Source organism: Schistocerca serialis, chromosome 9, assembly GCF_023864345.2.
Source record: "Schistocerca serialis cubense isolate TAMUIC-IGC-003099 chromosome 9, iqSchSeri2.2, whole genome shotgun sequence".
In the NCBI taxonomy this organism is placed as follows: Eukaryota; Metazoa; Arthropoda; class Insecta; order Orthoptera; family Acrididae; genus Schistocerca; species Schistocerca serialis.
In genome coordinates, this window is record NC_064646.1 from 309,491,279 (window position 1) to 309,510,067 (window position 18,789).

Consider the following 18,789-nt stretch of genomic DNA (forward strand, 5'->3'; position numbering starts at 1 on the left):
GTTTCTACTGAAATAATGTCACTTGTTGCTGTCTGCACCTACTCAACATTGCTGGGTGCAACTGATGGACTGCTTCTACTGAAATGATGTCACTTGTCGGTGTCTGCAACTGCTCAACATTGCTGGGTGCAACTGATGGACTGCTTCTACTGAAATGATGTCACTTGTTGCTGTCTGCACCTACTCAACATTGCTGGGTGCCACTGATGGACTGCTTCTACTGAAATGATGTCAATTGTTGGTGTCTGCACCTACTCAACATTGCTGGGTGCCACTGATGGACTGCTTCTGCTGAAATGATGTCACTTGTTGGTGTCTGCACCTGCTCATCATTGCTAGGTGCAACTGATGGACTGCTTCTACTGAAATGATGTTACTTCTTGGTGTCTGCACCTGCTCAACATTACTGGGTGCACAGATGAAGCTACTTCTATGGAAATGATGTCACTTGCCGGTGTCTGCACCTGCTCATCATTGCTAGGTGCAACTGATGGACTACTTGTATGGAAATGAAGTCACTTGTTGCTGTCTGCACCTACTCAACATTGCTGGGTGCCACTGTTAGAACTGTTTCTACTGAAATGATGTCACTTGCCGGTGTCTGCACCTACTCAACATTGCTGGGTGCCACTGATGGACTGCTTCTACTGAACTAATGTGACTTGTTGCTGTGTGTACCTCTTCAACATTACTGGGTGCCACAGATGGAACTGCTTCTACTGAAATGATGTCACTTGTTGGCGTCTGCACCTGCTCAACATTGCTGGGTGCAACTGATGGACTGCTTCTACTAAAATCATGTCACTTGTTGGTGTCTGCACCTGCTCAACATTGCTGGGTGCAACTGATGGACTGCTTCTGCTGAAACGATGTCACTTGTTGGTGTTTGCACCTGTTGACCATTGCTGGGCTGGAATTATCAACTATTTGCTTTTTTTTTTTTTTTTGAACAATTAAAAGTATTTTATGTGAACATTTGTATAAACTGATTTTTTGTGTATTATGCAAACTATTATGTAAAGCCACATGTATGAAAAGAATTTGTATTGCCTACTGTATTTTATATACACTCCTGGAAATGGAAAAAAGAACACATTGACACTGGTGTGTCAGACCCACCATACTTGCTCCGGACACTGCGAGAGGGCTGTACACGCAATGATCACACGCACGGCACAGCGGACACACCAGGAACCGCGGTGTTGGCCGTCGAATGGCGCTAGCTGCGCAGCATTTGTGCACCGCCGCCGTCAGTGTCAGCCAGTTTGCCGTGGCATACGGAGCTCCATCGCAGTCTTTAACACTGGTAGCATGCCGCGACAGCGTGGACATGAACCGTATGTGCAGTTGACGGACTTTGAGCGAGGGCGTATAGTGGGCATGCGGGAGGCCGGGTGGACGTACCGCCGAATTGCTCAACACGTGGGGCGTGAGGTCTCCACAGTACATCGATGTTGTCGCCAGTGGTCGGCGGAAGGTGCACGTGCCCGTCGACCTGGGACCGGAGCGCAGCGACGCACGGATGCACGCCAAGACCGTAGGATCCTACGCAGTGCCGTAGGGGACCGCACCACCACTTCCCAGCAAATTAGGGACACTGTTGTTCCTGGGGTATCGGCGAGGACCATTCGCAACCGTCTCCATGAAGCTGGGCTACGGTCCCGCACACCGTTAGGCCGTCTTCCGCTCACGCCCCAACATCGTGCAGCCCGCCTCCAGTGGTGTCGCGAAAAGCGTGAATGGAGGGACGAATGGAGACGTGTCGTCTTCAGCGATGAGAGTCGCTTCTGCCTTGGTGCCAATGATGGTCGTATGCGTGTTTGGCGCCGTGCAGGTGAGCGCCACAATCAGGACTGCATACGACCGAGGCACACAGGGCCAACACCCGGCATCATGGTGTGGGGAGCGATCTCCTACACTGGCCGTACACCACTGGTGATCGTCGAGGGGACACTGAATAGTGCACGGTACATCCAAACCGTCATCGAACCCATCGTTCTACCATTCCTAGACCGTCAAGGGAACTTGCTGTTCCAACAGGACAATGCACGTCCGCATGTATCCCGTGCCACCCAACGTGCTCTAGAAGGTGTAAGTCAACTACCCTGGCCAGCAAGATCTCCGGATGTGTCCCCCATTGAGCATGTTTGGGACTGGATGAAGCGTCGTCTCACGCGGTCTGCACGTCCAGCACGAACGCTGGTCCAACTGAGGCGCCAGGTGGAAATGGCATGGCAAGCCGTTCCACAGGACTACATCCAGCATCTCTACGATCGTCTCCATGGGAGAATAGCAGCCTGCATTGCTGCGAAAGGTGGATATACACTGTACTAGTGCCGACATTGTGCATGCTCTGTTGCCTGTGTCTATGTGCCTGTGGTTCTGTCAGTGTGATCATGTGATGTATCTGACCCCAGGAATGTGTCAATAAAGTTTCCCCTTCCTGGGACAATGAATTCACGGTGTTCTTATTTCAGTTTCCAGGAGTGCATTAGGTTATTGAAACGTCAGTGCAAAGCCAAAATTTTAACTAATTATGTGATATTTAGGTATTAATATTATCTTTTATTTTTGTCTGTATTTTTCTGGACGAATTTGGTGGTATTTTCACCACCAATGCTGGCAAAAATACCATCAAATTCGGGCCTGAGGAGGAGGGGCATATGAAAGGTGGCTACACTGAGCCACTGCGCCAGAGATTGCGCCAAAGAGTATTATTAAGCCGCCTACACAGTGCTTGTCGAGAGTTCGTGGTAGTCAGTGCCTGTTAAGAACTCGTAGTAGTCAGTGCTTGTCGAGAGCTCGTAGAAGTCAGTGCCTGTTAAGAACTCGTGGAAGTCAGTGCCTGTCGAGGACTCGGGGTAGTCTGTGCTGAGATGTTGTAGCAGAGAGTGTTTGTTGAGATGTGCTATTAGGCAGTGCTTGCTGAGATGTGATATTGGAGAGTTCTGGTTGAGATATAATGTAAGGATTAGAATGATTTTCATCAATATAAATGAGGTAATTAACTCAGTTTGTTTTTATTTTAGTGTCCTAAATAATGCGTCATTACAGGTTCAGTCAACAAAGCATCTGGCGTGTGTTCTTGTATTAGAGTGTAATTCTGCTTTCCTTACGCAATTATCGTATTTCTAATTTTCTTTTATCACGTCAGTAAAATTGGTATTTAAAAATTCTTGTCTTGTTGAAGAAGAACCGTGCCAGATGTCCGTTGAGTCATACTTCTACATACAGAACAGTTATACTTATGCTTTGGTTTCGTAGGTTTCATAGTCGCTGGGGACTTAATTAATTAATTGTGTTAACGAAAAATTTCATTTCATTCTTGTTGTTGTTCTTTGCAGTCAGATAGCGTAATAATACTAGTCAGGGCCAACCGATTACGAGACACAGCGTACTCGGACATACAGCTACTAAAAAACTAAAAATATTTTCAATCATATTTAATTAAGCCCCCATGCAGTACATTGCAAACAATTATTGCTTACGCTTTGAATAAAGATGGAAGCGGCTACTGTTATATAAACGAGTAAGCCGCTGCCATAGTGTCTGTCGACATATAAATGGCCTTTTTTGGCTAATATTTTCGAACATTAATACTAACCAGTATAACATCACGTACACCGCATTTTGCGAAGTGAAAAGGCGTTTTCAAAACCGAAAGTACACGAAGTACATTTAATACGTGTGTACAGTACCCTCAGTACGCGAAAAAAGAAGGATCAGTCACAACAAAACACGACACGCTATCAGTGCAGGACACCATACAGATGCTCCTGCAAAACCGCATAATGTAAAATCAAGTTCTTCAATAAACGAAATCCACAGATGATGGCACAGGGGTGCCTAAACACGTTAGAGTAACAACAAAAAACAGTGCTCTGCATAAAAGTCGGAACCTATATTCAGTAACATATCTACGTTAACTGAAAGTTGCACTAGAGGAGTATTGCGAAACATCCATTCATGTTTTCAGTTTTGGAAGACGGTATCAGAAACGAATTTGTTCTTAGTTATTGGTACACACTATACACTGTGTTTTTTAAATGATTATCAGGGTTTTAACGCTTTATAACATTTATTATATTAAACTTACAGTTATAAATGATATGTCAAACGAAAGAGCAACTCAAACAGTTTTACCAAGAACCTTATAAATGTTCTGTGTAAGCACCATTTGTCACACGGCACACATCAAGTCTATAGCCGAGTTCTTCCCAAACGTTGATAAGTGTGTCTTCAGTTATTGTAGCAACAGCTGCTTCAATCCGGTTCCTTAATTCAGGGAGGTCTGCTGGTAGCGGAGGCACGTACACACGATCCTTGATGAAACCTCAAGGGAAAATGCCGCATAGCGTTAGGTCGGGTGAACGTAGAGCTCATGCAAAGCAAGCCCTGTCATTAGGCCCCTTGCGGCCTATCCAGTGCTTGGATACAGTGAAGTAACTGAAGTAAGCGCGGAAACATTGCGCGCTCCACATGCGCACCGGTGCCAAACACAACTGTTTGATTAACTTCTCATGGTTGGGATTCACAGACATATAATATTTCTTAAAAGACATCATACTCACCGTTGACTGTATAAAATATTTATTATTACTATTGCAATTTCAGCCTTATGGCCATTTTCAAGTAACACTGCAAAAGTTACGTTCTGTCAGAATATAAAACTATCTGACATGATTTCCAGAATGAGATTTTCACTCTGCAGCGGAGTGTGCGCTGATATGAAACTTCCTGGCAGATTAAAACTGTGTGCCCGACCGAGACTCGAACTCGGGACCTTTGCCTTTCGCGGGCAAGTGCTCTACCAACTGAGCTACCGAAGCACGAGTCACGCCCGGTACTCACAGTCTGGAAGGTAGGAGACGAGGTACTGGCAGAAGTACAGCTGTGAGTACCCGGCGTGAGTCGTGCTTCGGTAGCTCAGTTGGTAGAGCACTTGCCCGCGAAAGACAAAGGTCCCGAGTTCGAGTCTCGGTCGGGCACACAGTTTTAATCTGCCAGGAAGTTTCATATCTGACATGAGTACATGTCATCGTCAAAAGGCTGCATTTTGATGACGACATGTACTCATGTCAGATAGTTTTATATTCTGACAGAATGTAACTTTTGCATAAGGCCGAAATTGCAATAGAAACCATGAGTTTTTTATACAGTCAACGGCGACTATGATGTCTTTTAAGAAACAACTGTTTGAGTTGCTCTTTCATTTGACATATCATTTATGACTGTAAGTTTAATGTAATAAATATTATAAAGCGTTAAAACCCCGATATTCATTTATGAACACCCTGTGCGGTATTGCTATTAATACCTTCTTTTCTGTTCTGCTTGTCTGCTAGAGAACAGGTGGCTGCAGAAGTCCCAGCTGAGGAAGTGATCCTTGTGGATGATACAGATCCAGTGCTGAACGCGCCCATAGTGGCGCAGGACGTGGCTGCCAGCGAAGTCTCCCTCAGTGAGACAGCCGACCAGAGCAAGGGACGTAGAATGCGTGCCGGCCGCCCCTTCAACAGGCCGCGTAGTGCCGGCTACAAGAGGTCACGCCGCGGTTGTGTACTTTCCCACTAAAACATTCGGTGCTGTTCCTCAGGTCTGTATCCTTAGTGTATTGTATTTACTACTTATTTCTAGAAGTAAGAAAGAACTGCTAGGTAGTACGGTAGAGCTGCTGTCAATGAAAGGTTGTTTGCAATACACCGCAGTGCTGTACTAGGCTTGTTGTTGTTGGAGATGGTGTGGTGTGCGTACTGTAAGACCTTCGGTTCACACACCATCAGATTATTTGACTTGTCGCTCTAACGAAATAGGCGAGTGTCAGCAATATGTTTCGTGGTCTTGTCATGGCGTGTTTATCTTCTGCCGTTAGGTCAGACGATAGAAATGCCATTTGCACGCTTAGAGTAGCAGATTGACGGTGACCAACTTTAAACAGAACTTGATTAATTTTCACACACATTTATTAAAATAACAACAAGCATAAAAATTACTTAACTTGGTTCTGGATGCTATTTACAATTGACCATCTGAAGTTCCTTTGGTCTTGGTACGTTAATCGTATTCTGACATATCTCTGATATTTGACAAAGTGTCTATACATTTCTCTTCATGGCTATGTACAGGAATATGATAATCTTATTAGACACAGACTGAAACTTGACTATAGATTGCTACAGACAAATGCAGACTAATGCGGACTGATGCAGACTAACTAATCGGAGGTCTGTACACTCGTTATAATACCTCGCGCGTTCAGGTATCACTGCGCGAGTGTGATCCGCGAGGAGAAAAGGTTCTACGTTAGCAGCAATCTCATTGGCTGCGTTACATATTAATACGCGGATCGGCGGAAGCAGAATTTGGTCCATCTCTAAGACAGCGCCGTCTCGTAGTGCGGAGATGGACAAGCGCTGCGTCGGCGCTGTTGTGCTTAGCGGGGCGCGCTCTAGTGGCAAAGTTGTGTACGCGCTGACTACGCGGAACTATGTACACAACAGATGGTTTGTCGTTGCTTTCATCCGACCTCTGAACTCACTTTTCTAGATGGTAAAAAGGTGGACCTGTAGTTCAGCCTGGACTCTGAACAAATTTTGCTAAATAGTAAAGAAATTGTATCTAAAGAGTAACTTGCGCTACAGCGCTATGAAAGCTGTCCACCTAGACGTAGCAAATATCCGTCCCTGGGAAACAACAGTGACAGGGAGGAACACTTCCACGTGATTGAGTGTGAACGGAGTTATAGTAGAAAAAAATTTAGTCGCTTTCAGACGCACTTGACAACCAAATATGAAAATTCTGATCGTTATGTTTCTGTGGAATTTTTTTTTTTTTGGCGGATGCAGGGTCACTAGTGCAAGCCTTGAGTTTTTAATGGCATTCTCCAATGGCTACAAAATGCGCAACTGACGGAAAATGAGAATATGCTATGGGAAAAGAAGAAAATGGATGGAGAAAATGAACACGGATCTCAGTCCGGATAGAGCAGGGGTATTCGTCCTTTTAGCTTACCTGAGCCACACTGGGAGAAGACGAATATTTTTGGGCAGTACATAATATACCGGGTGATCAGAAAGTCAGTGTAAATTTGAAAACTGAATAAATCACGGAATAATATATATAGAGAGGTACAAATTGACACACATGCTTGGAATGACATGGAGTTTTATTAGAATAAAAAAAAAATAAAAAAAAATACAGAAGTTCAAATGATGTCCGACACATGGCGCTTCATCTGATCAGAATGACAATAATTAGCATAACAAAGTAAGACAAAGCAAAGATGATGTAACTCTTCAGGCTTTCCCGGCGAGATCTTGACATGTGGAATAATCGGGTCTGCTGCCGGATGTTTGTGTCGCTCTGGCACAATATTTCGGCCACGTAACTCGTTGCCTTCTTCAGGTGCTCCCTGAGACTGCCATGTTGGAGGATCTTGTCCAGTATTATGCCCAGAGGGCGCTGGGTGCTCTCTCTACCGCCCGCGCCCGCCTGGCGCTGCCTGTAATGTGTTGTCTCTTCCCCGGTGCTCCCCCTGGACAAGATCCTCCAATACGGCAGTCTCAGGTAGCACCTGAAGAAGGCAACGAGTTACGTGGCCGAAATATTGTGCCAGAGAGACACAAACATCCGGCAGCAGACCCGATTATTCTACATGTAAAGATGATGTTCTTTACAGGAAATCCTCAGTATGTCCACCATCATTCCTCAACAATAGCTGTAGTCGAGGAATAATGTTGTGAACAGCACTGTAAAGCATGTCCGGAGTTATGGTGAGGCATTGGCGTCGGATGTTGTCTTTCAGCATCCCTAGAGATGTCGGTCGATCACAATACACTTACGACTTCAGGTAACCCCAAAGCCAATAATCGCACGGACTGAGGCCTGGGGACCTGGGAGGCCAAGGATGGCGAAATTGGCGGCTGAGCACACGATCATCACCAAACGACGCGCGCAGGAGATCTTTCACGCGTCTAGCAATATGGGGTGGAGAACCATCCTGCATTTTGGTTCTAATAAAAAAAAAAACCATGTCATTCCAAGCATGTGTGTCAATTTTTACCTCTCTATCTACAGTATTCCGTGGTTTATTAAGTTTTCAAATTTGTATTGACTTTTTGATCACCCGGTACTTAAGGCAACAGTAACCGCTGGGGGAAAAAAGAGAGGGGGAAGGCAAAGGGCGATGGTCGGAAATATAGAGTTAACCCACTGAAGTAATTTGAAATTCATTAATTTATAATTCTTTATTTTAAAAAAGATAAGATTGAATTAATTTGACATTTTATATATGGCATTTCATTAATAATTCTATATAAAACTACACTCCTGGAAATGGAAAAAAGAACACATTGACACCGGTGTGTCAGACCCACCATACTTGCTCCGGACACTGCGAGAGGGCTGTACAAGCAATGATCACACGCACGGCACAGCGGACACACCAGGAACCGCGGTGTTGGCCGTCGAATGGCGCTAGCTGCGCAGCATTTGTGCACCGCCGCCGTCAGTGTCAGCCAGTTTGCCGTGGCATACGGAGCTCCATCGCAGTCTTTAACACTGGTAGCATGCCGCGACAGCGTGGACGTGAACCGTATGTGCAGTTGACGGACTTTGAGCGAGGGCGTATAGTGGGCATGCGGGAGGCCGGGTGGACGTACCGCCGAATTGCTCAACACGTGGGGCGTGAGGTCTCCACAGTACATCGATGTTGTCGCCAGTGGTCGGCGGAAGGTGCACGTGCCCGTCGACCTGGGACCGGACAGCAGCGACGCACGGATGCACGCCAAGACCGTAGGATCCTACGTAGTGCCGTAGGGGACCGCACCGCCACTTCCCAGCAAATTAGGGACACTGTTGCTCCTGGGGTATCGGCGAGGACCATTCGCAACCGTCTCCATGAAGCTGGGCTACGGTCCCGCACACCGTTAGGCCGTCTTCCGCTCACGCCCCAACATCTTGCAGCCCGCCTCCAGTGGTGTCGCGACAGGCGTGAATGGAGGGACGAATGGAGACGTGTCGTCTTCAGCGATGAGAGTCGCTTCTGCCTTGGTGCCAATGATGGTCGTATGCGTGTTTGGCGCCGTGCAGGTGAGCGCCACAATCAGGACTGCATACGACCGAGGCACACAGGGCCAACACCCGGCATCATGGTGTGGGGAGCGAACTCCTACACTGGCCGTACACCAATGGTGATCGTCGAGGGGACACTGAATAGTGCACGGTACATCCAAACCGTCATCGAACCCATCGTTCTACCATTCCTAGACCGGCAAGGGAACTTGCTGTTCCAACAGGACAATGCACGTCCGCATGTATCCCGTGCCACCCAACGTGCTCTAGAAGTGTAAGTCAACTACCCTGGCCAGCAAGATCTCCGGATGTGTCCCCCATTGAGCATGTTTGGGACTGGATGAAGCGTCGTCTCACGCGGTCTGCACGTCCAGCACGAACGCTGGTCCAACTGAGGCGCCAGGTGGAAATGGCATGGCAAGCCGTTCCACAGGACTACATCCAGCATCTCTACGATCGTCTCCATGGGAGAATAGCAGCCTGCATTGCTGCAAAAGGTGGATATACACTGTACTAGTGCCGACATTGTGCATGCTCTGTTGTCTGTGTCTATGTGCCTGTGGTTCTGTCAGTGTGATCATGTGATGTATCTGACCCCAGGAATGTGTCAATAAAGTTTCCACTTCCTGGGACAATGAATTCACGGTGTTCTTATTTCAATTTCCAGGAGTGTATTTACAAATCACAAAATTAATTTGACATTAGACTTCGAATTTGGGAAACTAATGTTTCAATATCATGTTGATGGCAGTGGTTGCAAATTCTCAGGTTGTTTTCAAGGTGTACATCTAAGATTTTGGCTCAATTTTTACTCTTTGTGTGGTTTACTCTTGAAAATAATTGTTCATAAACGTACGTGTTTCCGAACAAATATGATACATATAAGAAACATTTGTCTCTGGACAGGTATAATTTGTAAAAGTCCAACAAAGGTAAATTATAAGGATGTCACATTGCAACTCTATGCATTCTATCTGAAAATATTCTGACAACGTATCTATATTGTTTGTAAAATGTATCGTATAAAAACAAATATTTTGTTTATTTTACCTAAAATCCGACATCAGTTTTCAAATTCTTGCATCAAATCGAAAAGTATGGTTATGTATTTCATCTCGTATTTAGATCTGTGTTGCAATTTAGAGCACAGTCACACACAGTGTGGTCATACTTGTTTTTTTCATGTTGATCACTTGTTTTTGCGAATATTTCTTTTTCGGTATCCTAGTGATAAACTACTGAATTTTTATGTCCATATTTGTCGAATTAGTAATCATACTGACACATCTCGTTAGTAAAATCATTTCCAGACTTGCTAGTCGTAGCTTACAAGCTATGTGAGATCTGTACGAGGACTGTCCCTTTATGAAGGTGGGATCTCCGCGAAATTGAAACCACAGTGGAAATAATATTTACTGTATTTGCAACAGTTAGCTACACCTTTCAGCTACATCCCTACATAGCCACCACTCCGATTTAGACAATTGTCGTAACGTCGTACCAACTTTCCAATACGCTCATCATAGAAGGCAGCCATTGGTGCCTTCAGCCAATTATCTACGCTGGTCTGCAGCTCGATGTCAGTGCCAAAATGTCGTCTTCATAGCCAGCGGTTTATGCGAGCAGAGATGAAACTCAGAGGTAGCTAATTTCGGGCTGCATGGTGGGTGATCAAACACTTCCCTTCAAAAACTTTGCAGAAGTGTCTTTATTGCCTCTGCAGAAGAAGGAAATGCATGGCAGTTACGTTATATGGGCTGCATCAAATTAGGCGAATTCTCTCAATGTGCAATCATACTTGGCAGGAGAAACTATTTTCAACGCATTTTTAAGTGCTCACTGTGCGCTCACAACTGAAAAGACTGACGTGACATGATCGATGGGCTTCTTAGATGTTTGCCCAACACATATCTGCAAAACTTCACCGGATTTACACTGTGGTTTCCGCTTCACTACCGATCGGACCTTAATAAACGAATAGCTCTCGATTTCGTACATAGGCTTCAAGTGTCGAACTACACATCCCCTACTGCTTGGTGGTCGCTCCGAAGGAAGCGCTCACCACTACTGTTGCTCCTCCATGAGCAAGTATGGGCATACATTAGCTGGTTCTGGCAGATGGCATTGCCTGCCTTAGGAGACGGTTGTTCTGTGCATTCCTTAATCCTCGTCCTATCGTAGACAAGAACTTGAAATCACACACAGCACGTGTCTCTATCGTAATTTTGGCAAAGCAGCTGAGCAGCCCATTGAATATTTTTAATCTCAGTCAACCACTGGAATGCAAAGACTTTTTTCACGATGTTTACGATTATTTGCAGTAGATGCGCTTACCAGCGGTAAGATTTCAATGCGTGATAACGGATATTTATGTATTACATTACTGTCATCTCTCTTTCAGAACTGTATCCACACTGTAGCATTTTTTAATTAGCATGCAGTAAATAGTGTCGCATCCAGCTCAATTAATTAATTGAACACCTTAGGCATTAACTAATTCCATAAAAACTGAACGTCCTAAAATTACAGTGATAGTGTATATTTTGTTAAATCGGACTTAACTTTGAAGTCCTAAACATGGGCTGCGATATCACAGTCTGTGCAGAGCGACAGCACTAAAGAACCAGACTCCTATCGTCATTCCCTCTCGAATATTAATATTTATTTCTTTTTGCTTTCAGGAACTGAACAGAATCTGTGGACAAACTTGGTGAAGAAGTGTAATGACTGCGGTAATATTTTTGTTGCGATAAACATACTGACAAGTCGTCGTGCTATTTAAATGATGTAACGTCTTGGCAAACTAATACTTTGTGTTGGATCAGAATATGAACGCACACTCTTCCTATTACTGTTCATAGTTGCGTCATCCATGCTCAAAGCTTCTGCTTATCATTAATCTTGTTGAGTATGCAAAGCATGTTCGCAAACAAAGGGTATGTTTCGTCGCTGACTAACCTTCATCAGGGTTCTGGCAGCAATCACAAAACAGACTCTTTCCAGATTTTCGTTTACTCTTGTAGCTGGAGGGATAAATCCAAACCTTCCCTCCAGTCTGGGAATGTGGCATTAATTGTTTACATTTTGTTATGACATGTGTTTCCCTTTTAATCTCATTCGAGCAATTGTTTTCCCTAAACACATGTTAAAGTCTGAAATAAAATGTTAGAAATTATTACGCATTAGATCATGTTATTTCATCCCATTCTACCCGTTTACAACTACAATGAGCAGCAACAGTGCAAAAGTGCTGCTTTTTCTTACGTATTCTTGGCGTCCTGTATATCACAAGCTAGTGTTAAGATCTAAAACCTGAGTGAAATTAATGTTGTTTGAGTGCTAGAACCTACACTAACGTAACTACAGATTTACTAATATGTGACAACATATCAACACAACGTTCCTGAGGTTGTTGAGAATATATACGACTGTTACTCGACGGAACGATTTATAGTGCTAACTGCAGAAGAAATTAACATTATCATGTGACTGGATATTATCAGTAGGATAGCAGGGTGAGTTCAAGCTAAGATAACGACCATATCTCAGTGTCACTTCCAATCTCAGGTTACACACATGGGCGACTTATGTTCATGGTCAACCCCATTAATCTCCTTCCCCTCCTCCAGGGAATCACGGCACTTCTATGTGCTACATACACTACTGGCCATTAAAATTGCTACACCAAGAAGAAATGCAGATGATAAACGAGTATTCATTGGAGAAAGATATTGTGCTAGAACTGACATGTGATTACATTTTCACGCACTTTTGGTGCATACATCCTCAGAAAACAGTACCCAGAACAACCACCTCTGGCCGTAATAACGGCCTTGATACGCCTGGGCATTGAGTCAAACAGAGCTTGGATGGCGTGTACAGATACGGCTCCCCATGCAGCTTCAACCCTATACCACAGTTCATCAAGAGTAGTGACTGGCGTATTGTGACGAGCCAGTTGCTCGGCCACCATTGACCAGACGTTTTGAATTGGTGAGAGATCTGGAGAATGTGCTGGCCAGGGCAGCAGTCGAACATTTTCTGTATCCAGAAAGGCCCGTACAGGACCTGCAACATGCGGTCGTGCATTATCCTGCTGAAATGTAGGGTTTCGCAGGGATCGAATGAAGGGTAGAGCCACGGGTCGTAACACATCTGAAATGTAACGTCCACTTTTCAAAGTGTCGTCAATGCGAACAAGAGGTGACCGAGTCGTGTAATCAATGGCACCCCATACCATCACGCTTTCAATGTGCGTTCACCGCGATGTCGCCAAACACGGATGCGATCATCATGATGCTGTAAACAGAACCTGGATTCATCCGAAAAAATGACATTTTGCCATTCGTGCACCCGGTTCGTTGTTGAGTACACCATCGCAGGCACTCCTGTCTTTGATGCGGCGTCAAGGGTAACTGCAGCCATGGTCACCGAGCTGATAGTCCATGCTGCTGCAAACGTCGTCGAACTCTCCGTGCAGGTGGTTGTTGTCTTGCAAACGTCCCCATCTGTTGACTCAGGGATCGAGACGTGGCTGCACGATCCGTTACAGCCATGCGGATACGATGCCTGTCATCTCGACTGCTAGTGATACGAGGCCGTTGGGATCCAGCACGGCGTTCCGTATTACCCTCCTGAACACACCGATTCCATATTCTGCTAACAGTCATTGGTTCTCGACCAACGCGAGCACCAATGTCGCGATACGATAAACCGCAATCGCGATAGGCTACAGTCCGATCTTTATCAAAGTCGGATACGTGATGGTACGCATTTCTCCTACACGAGGCATCACAACAACGTTTCACCAGGCAACGCTGGTCAACTGCTGTTTGTGTATGAGAAATCGGTTGGAGACTTTCCTCCTGTCAGCACGTTGTAGGTGTCGCCACCGGCGCCAACCTTGTGTGAATGCTCAGAACAGCTAATCATTTGCATATCACAGCATCTTCTTCCTGTTGGTTAAATTTCGCGTCTGTAGCACTTCATCTTCGTGGTGTAGCAATTGTAATGGCCAGTAGTGTACAAAGTAAATCAGGGGAATCCTACGCGTCTTAATTAGGCAATTGTGCGATATTATATTCATGTAGGTTGAAATGAGGTTTGTAATATTTTCTGTTACATAGTTTCGGCTACTTTTCAAGACTACAGAACTATACACTACTCCCATCTGAAAGACATACACGTAGATCATCTTAAATAGGAAAATTCTTATGAATCCTTGGTAGGATAGCGAATGTGACAAGTGAATATTCTTCCTTGTACAAAATCTTTATTAATTGCTACATACACATTCACATTCATAAAATAACCCTTTATTTATGTTTATTTGATGTATTTTTAATAACACCCAACCTAATTGTAACTTATTATTTAAATCTACATTGGAATCTTCTTTCTCCATAAGTAACTCGACAGGTACAAAGAAAGTATTTTCTTGAATACCAATATGTTTTTATTTTTTTTCCTGTGTGATATCTATTTTATGTCTCTAACAGTTAGTTCCGTTCCTTTCTGCCAATCTTCTAGCCGAGAGCATTCAGAGAGTTTAATTTTACCTTTTATATCCAGCGTAAAGCCGTTGTTATAACACTCCACATGTTCCTGGGTGTACACAACCAACGCTTCTGCTGCTCGTCCTTGTGGAATTTCCGTATAGAACTACCATTAAATGTTATTATTTTGTTGCTTTTAAGCTCTGCCAGTAGTTGTTCTGTTGGTAGGTGCACAGCATCCAGTCCAGAACATTTAGATACAATGTAACAATCCTTTTTAAGCAGATCCAGGTGGAACTGGGTTTTATAAACAGATTTTTCATGTGTCTTTTAATGTCGTTAACGTACTCCGATCCATCAGTTTTGGCCAGGACTCCTGCATACGATCACTCACCACTACCATTAACAGTAAATGCAGATATTTTGTAGTTCCCACCTGCAGCCAAATTTTGCAAGACACGGTGTGTTTTGGTGGTTTTTGCACTGTGTGGCGGCGAGCTGTCTCTCGTACTCTCCAAACAGTGTTGGCTTCATTTCTGAGTCGCTCTCCATAACGTTCCTGGCGGGCGAAACAGTGCAGTAGCAGAGCTCGCGTGTTTGCTTCAAACTGAGACAAGGTCAAGAAGCCGCACTATTTACACGTATCCATGCAACGGTTGGATCGTGACATCATCAAACTGCTGCCTACATGGCCCCACTCGGGAACGACGGAGCACAGAGATCTGCCGCATGTGATATTGCTGCAATTGGCCGCTTGCCTCATCCCGCCGCATACGAGCGATTTGCCAAGCAATATCAACCAGTATTACCAGTGCCGCTGGGTCAAGAAGCTCTGCTATTAACAATGAACTGCTATATGCGTCACCACTCGCAGTTGACCTCCGTATCCCCGGGGATACGTGCAAAAGGTAAATTTAAAAAAATGGGAATTAAGGTTTATTTAACTTGTTTTGACGTACTTTCCTTGAGAAATGTAGGTTACTTTACAAGACGTGTTACATTCTTCACTGATGCCAAGTAGGCTGTGCCAATACGATTAGTTTTTCGTTTATTAGTCCTCTGTTCCTTTTTCATTCATTAGTCTTACAGTATTTACACAATTTATTTTGTAATCTTGATGTGTCCATAGTGTTACGGTGTAAAGTCAAGCGCCGGCGGGAACGATAGAGAATAGATGGCTGTGAGAAGACGTCAGCCAATCGCACGCTGACCGACCCCTCTCCAGGACGACAACGCGACAGCAGTGGCCCCTGTGTGAAGAGGACATAAGTGCTGCGACCGACTGGTGGCAGCCCAGTTCAGAGGCATCTTCAGGATTAGCGACTTCGATAGCAGCGTAGCTCTAGTCACCTCGCTTGTACTCTCTACGTAGCACAGACTTGGAATTGTTTAATCCTGAAGAAGCTTGCTTATTTTGTATGTCGCCCTTTGCTTGCGACACATCTGTGTAATTGTCAAAGTATTGTCGTTTACTTTTTGTAATAAAATTCAATAATACGACTTGTTTGATTTGATTATCTAGTGAACCGAGTACGAAGGATTCCTAGGCACTCCCTACTTGACGACGAGTCTGGACTTAATACATAGAACTGTAGATCTTACAATTAAATGTTTCCCTGAGACATTTAAATCTCTTTTTACTATTTACGATAATGATCGAAGCAGACGAAATGTATTAAAATTTGTGCTGCCGCCGGGACTCGAACCCGTGTCTTCTTGCTTGCAAGGGAGAAATGGTAACCATTACACCATTTTTTTTTTTTTTATCTCATTTTGTTCTATCTTGCTCGTTTAATTTGTTCGTGGCTGACGTCCGACGACACCCATTCAGGTTGTTCGTTGATCTGTTCACTCAGTTTTTTTATTACAGAGGGTAGCTAAACTCTCTGCCCGAACACACTAAACTACCATGGCGGCTATCCGTAGTACGATGGTTAACATTGCTGCTGCTTTGTTCATTATCGTAGATAATCAAAAGAGACTTAAATGTCTCAGGGAAACATTTAATTATAATATCTATAAGATCACCAAAGGTACAAGGACGTCCCATTACGTCCAATGCTGTGGTGCTTGCCAGTATCGGAGAGCCTTGGCAGAAGTGACAATATTTAAGGGAAAAATGAAATGAAGTTTGTGTTGGAGAGAGTACTCAGCTAAGGAGTTCGTGCAGCGATGTTCACCATCGCACTGCGGTGGTGTAATGGATAGCATTTGTACCTAGCAAGCTAGCACAAATTTTAATTCACTTCATCTGCTTCGATCATTATCGTACATTGAACTGTTTTCAGTAGCAGCACTATTGATTACTGTAACTCTTGTTGTAAACTGTATGAGGGAGAGTTAGATGGTACGAAATTTTAAGAGAGTATACCTATACAATAGTCTTGCCCCGAACATTTAAATTAAAATGTCTACTTACGTCATAGTCCGTCATTCTGTTTAGAAGTTAAGAACTATAACATTTTGTGTTACTGTTTCATAAGTAACTCGAAATTATCAGATGGAGCCCAGTGTATCACGACTATTCGTATGAACTTCCCATCACTTCTACTACGTTTACAGCACGAGCCTCTAAATGCTAATTCCTGCAAAATCGGAGGGAGTATTTTGTATTACTTCTTAATACAGGTTGTTTCAAAAAGAATGACCTCATTTCAGATTATTGATAAAAACAAAGGATGAATTGCAAAACACTCACAAAACCTTAAAGTTGTGTGTGTACTATATCAAATGCTCCATGTATCCACGACTAGCAGAACGAACAACATCTAGACGATAGCTACATTCGACATAAACTTTATCGCAATGTATCTGCTTTTACAGAAGTTATGGCGGCTGTTATTCTATTCTTCACTTCTTCTATGTCACAAGATAAAAGGGAGATGAACACACTTTCCTTCACATATCCCCACAAGAAAGAATCGCGTGGTGTTATCTCGGAGGCCAAGAATGCCAGGAATGTCTCGGGGACCCATGCGCCCTACCCATCACTGAGACGGAGAAACTGACGCACGTTTTTGTCCCAGTGTGATGGAGCTGGATCCTGTTGGAAAATAAAGTCAGTAGAGTCCTCCTGAAGTTGTGGAAAAATCCAGTTGTGCATCTTTTGAAGATAGCTCGACGCTGGATACGGCGCACGGGACACCGTCACACAGTCCTGCATTCTTGGACTTTAAGATCGCCAGACATATAGAGCATTTATAACAGCATAGCTATAACTTTAAGATTTTGTGAGTATTTTGCAGTTCATCGCCCGTTTCTAGTACGTTTTTGTGAAGAAATATGGAGTTTTGAAGACATATTTTTCTTGAAATACTCTGCATATACGGCAACTCCGGCCACCACTTCTTTGAGTAGTTCGCTGTCCTTGAATAACTATAAATTCTAACGTGAAGTTCAGACTCTACTTGCGGGAAGCCAAAGGATACCAAAGTGCACAACCACACTTGATAACTAGAGAAACTAGTCGCAGCCGTATTGCCACACACCGTTGCTAAGCCGTTAGGCAGCCATATTGCGCACGAATTGCCCGCGATCCATCAGATTGCCAGGGACTTTCATGCTGTCAGCGATCGATAGCATTATATATATATATATATATATATATATATATATATATATATATATATATATATATATATATATATATATATGATGGGAGAACGTATTAGTAGACACTTGTTACATCCTCGCGACTTAGACTGTATGTCTGTGCTGTGCATACACAACATTCCGAAAAACACACCGATCGAAGAACGCAATGGTACAACACTGGCCTCATGATTAAAATTTTCCGTTGTTTCCCTAAACTGCCTGAGACAAATGCCAGCCTGTTAACTTCAATAGGGCCTGCCCGATTTCTCTTCCAATATTTTCCCAACATGAGCTTGTCCTCAGGCTCTAATGACCTCGTCGTCGACGGGTAGTTAAGAACTTCTCTCTTCTGTCCAGGGAACGCATGTTCTTTGATGTAACATGGAATTCATCACCAAGTAGTTAACACGCATCAAAATATTACGAAGGCTCTCACACAAACTGATTGCGTCATCGCCCCTCTAGGTTTTAATATAATATTCCCTTTTTTACGTAATTGGCTTAGAGAATTTTAAAAATTAGGAAAATTGCTGTAATTCTGCTTCAAAAGATAAGCTAGATATCTATCCGTTAATTTACGTTAGACAGAAAGATAAATGAAATGTCTGCAACACAACGTCCAACAGAG

General features: G+C 43.9%; 1 long non-coding RNA gene across 1 annotated transcript in view; it reads left to right on the plus strand.

The window, feature by feature from the left end:
- The window catches only part of LOC126419797 (uncharacterized), a 35,671-nt gene extending 19,604 nt beyond the window's left edge, over nt 1-16,067 (plus strand). The window contains exons 2-3 of the long non-coding RNA XR_007576000.1: nt 5,346-5,596; nt 15,697-16,067. This is a non-coding gene — a long non-coding RNA (uncharacterized LOC126419797). The remainder of the gene's footprint in view (nt 1-5,345; nt 5,597-15,696) is intronic.
- The last annotated feature ends 2,722 nt before the right edge of the window (nt 16,068-18,789 follow it).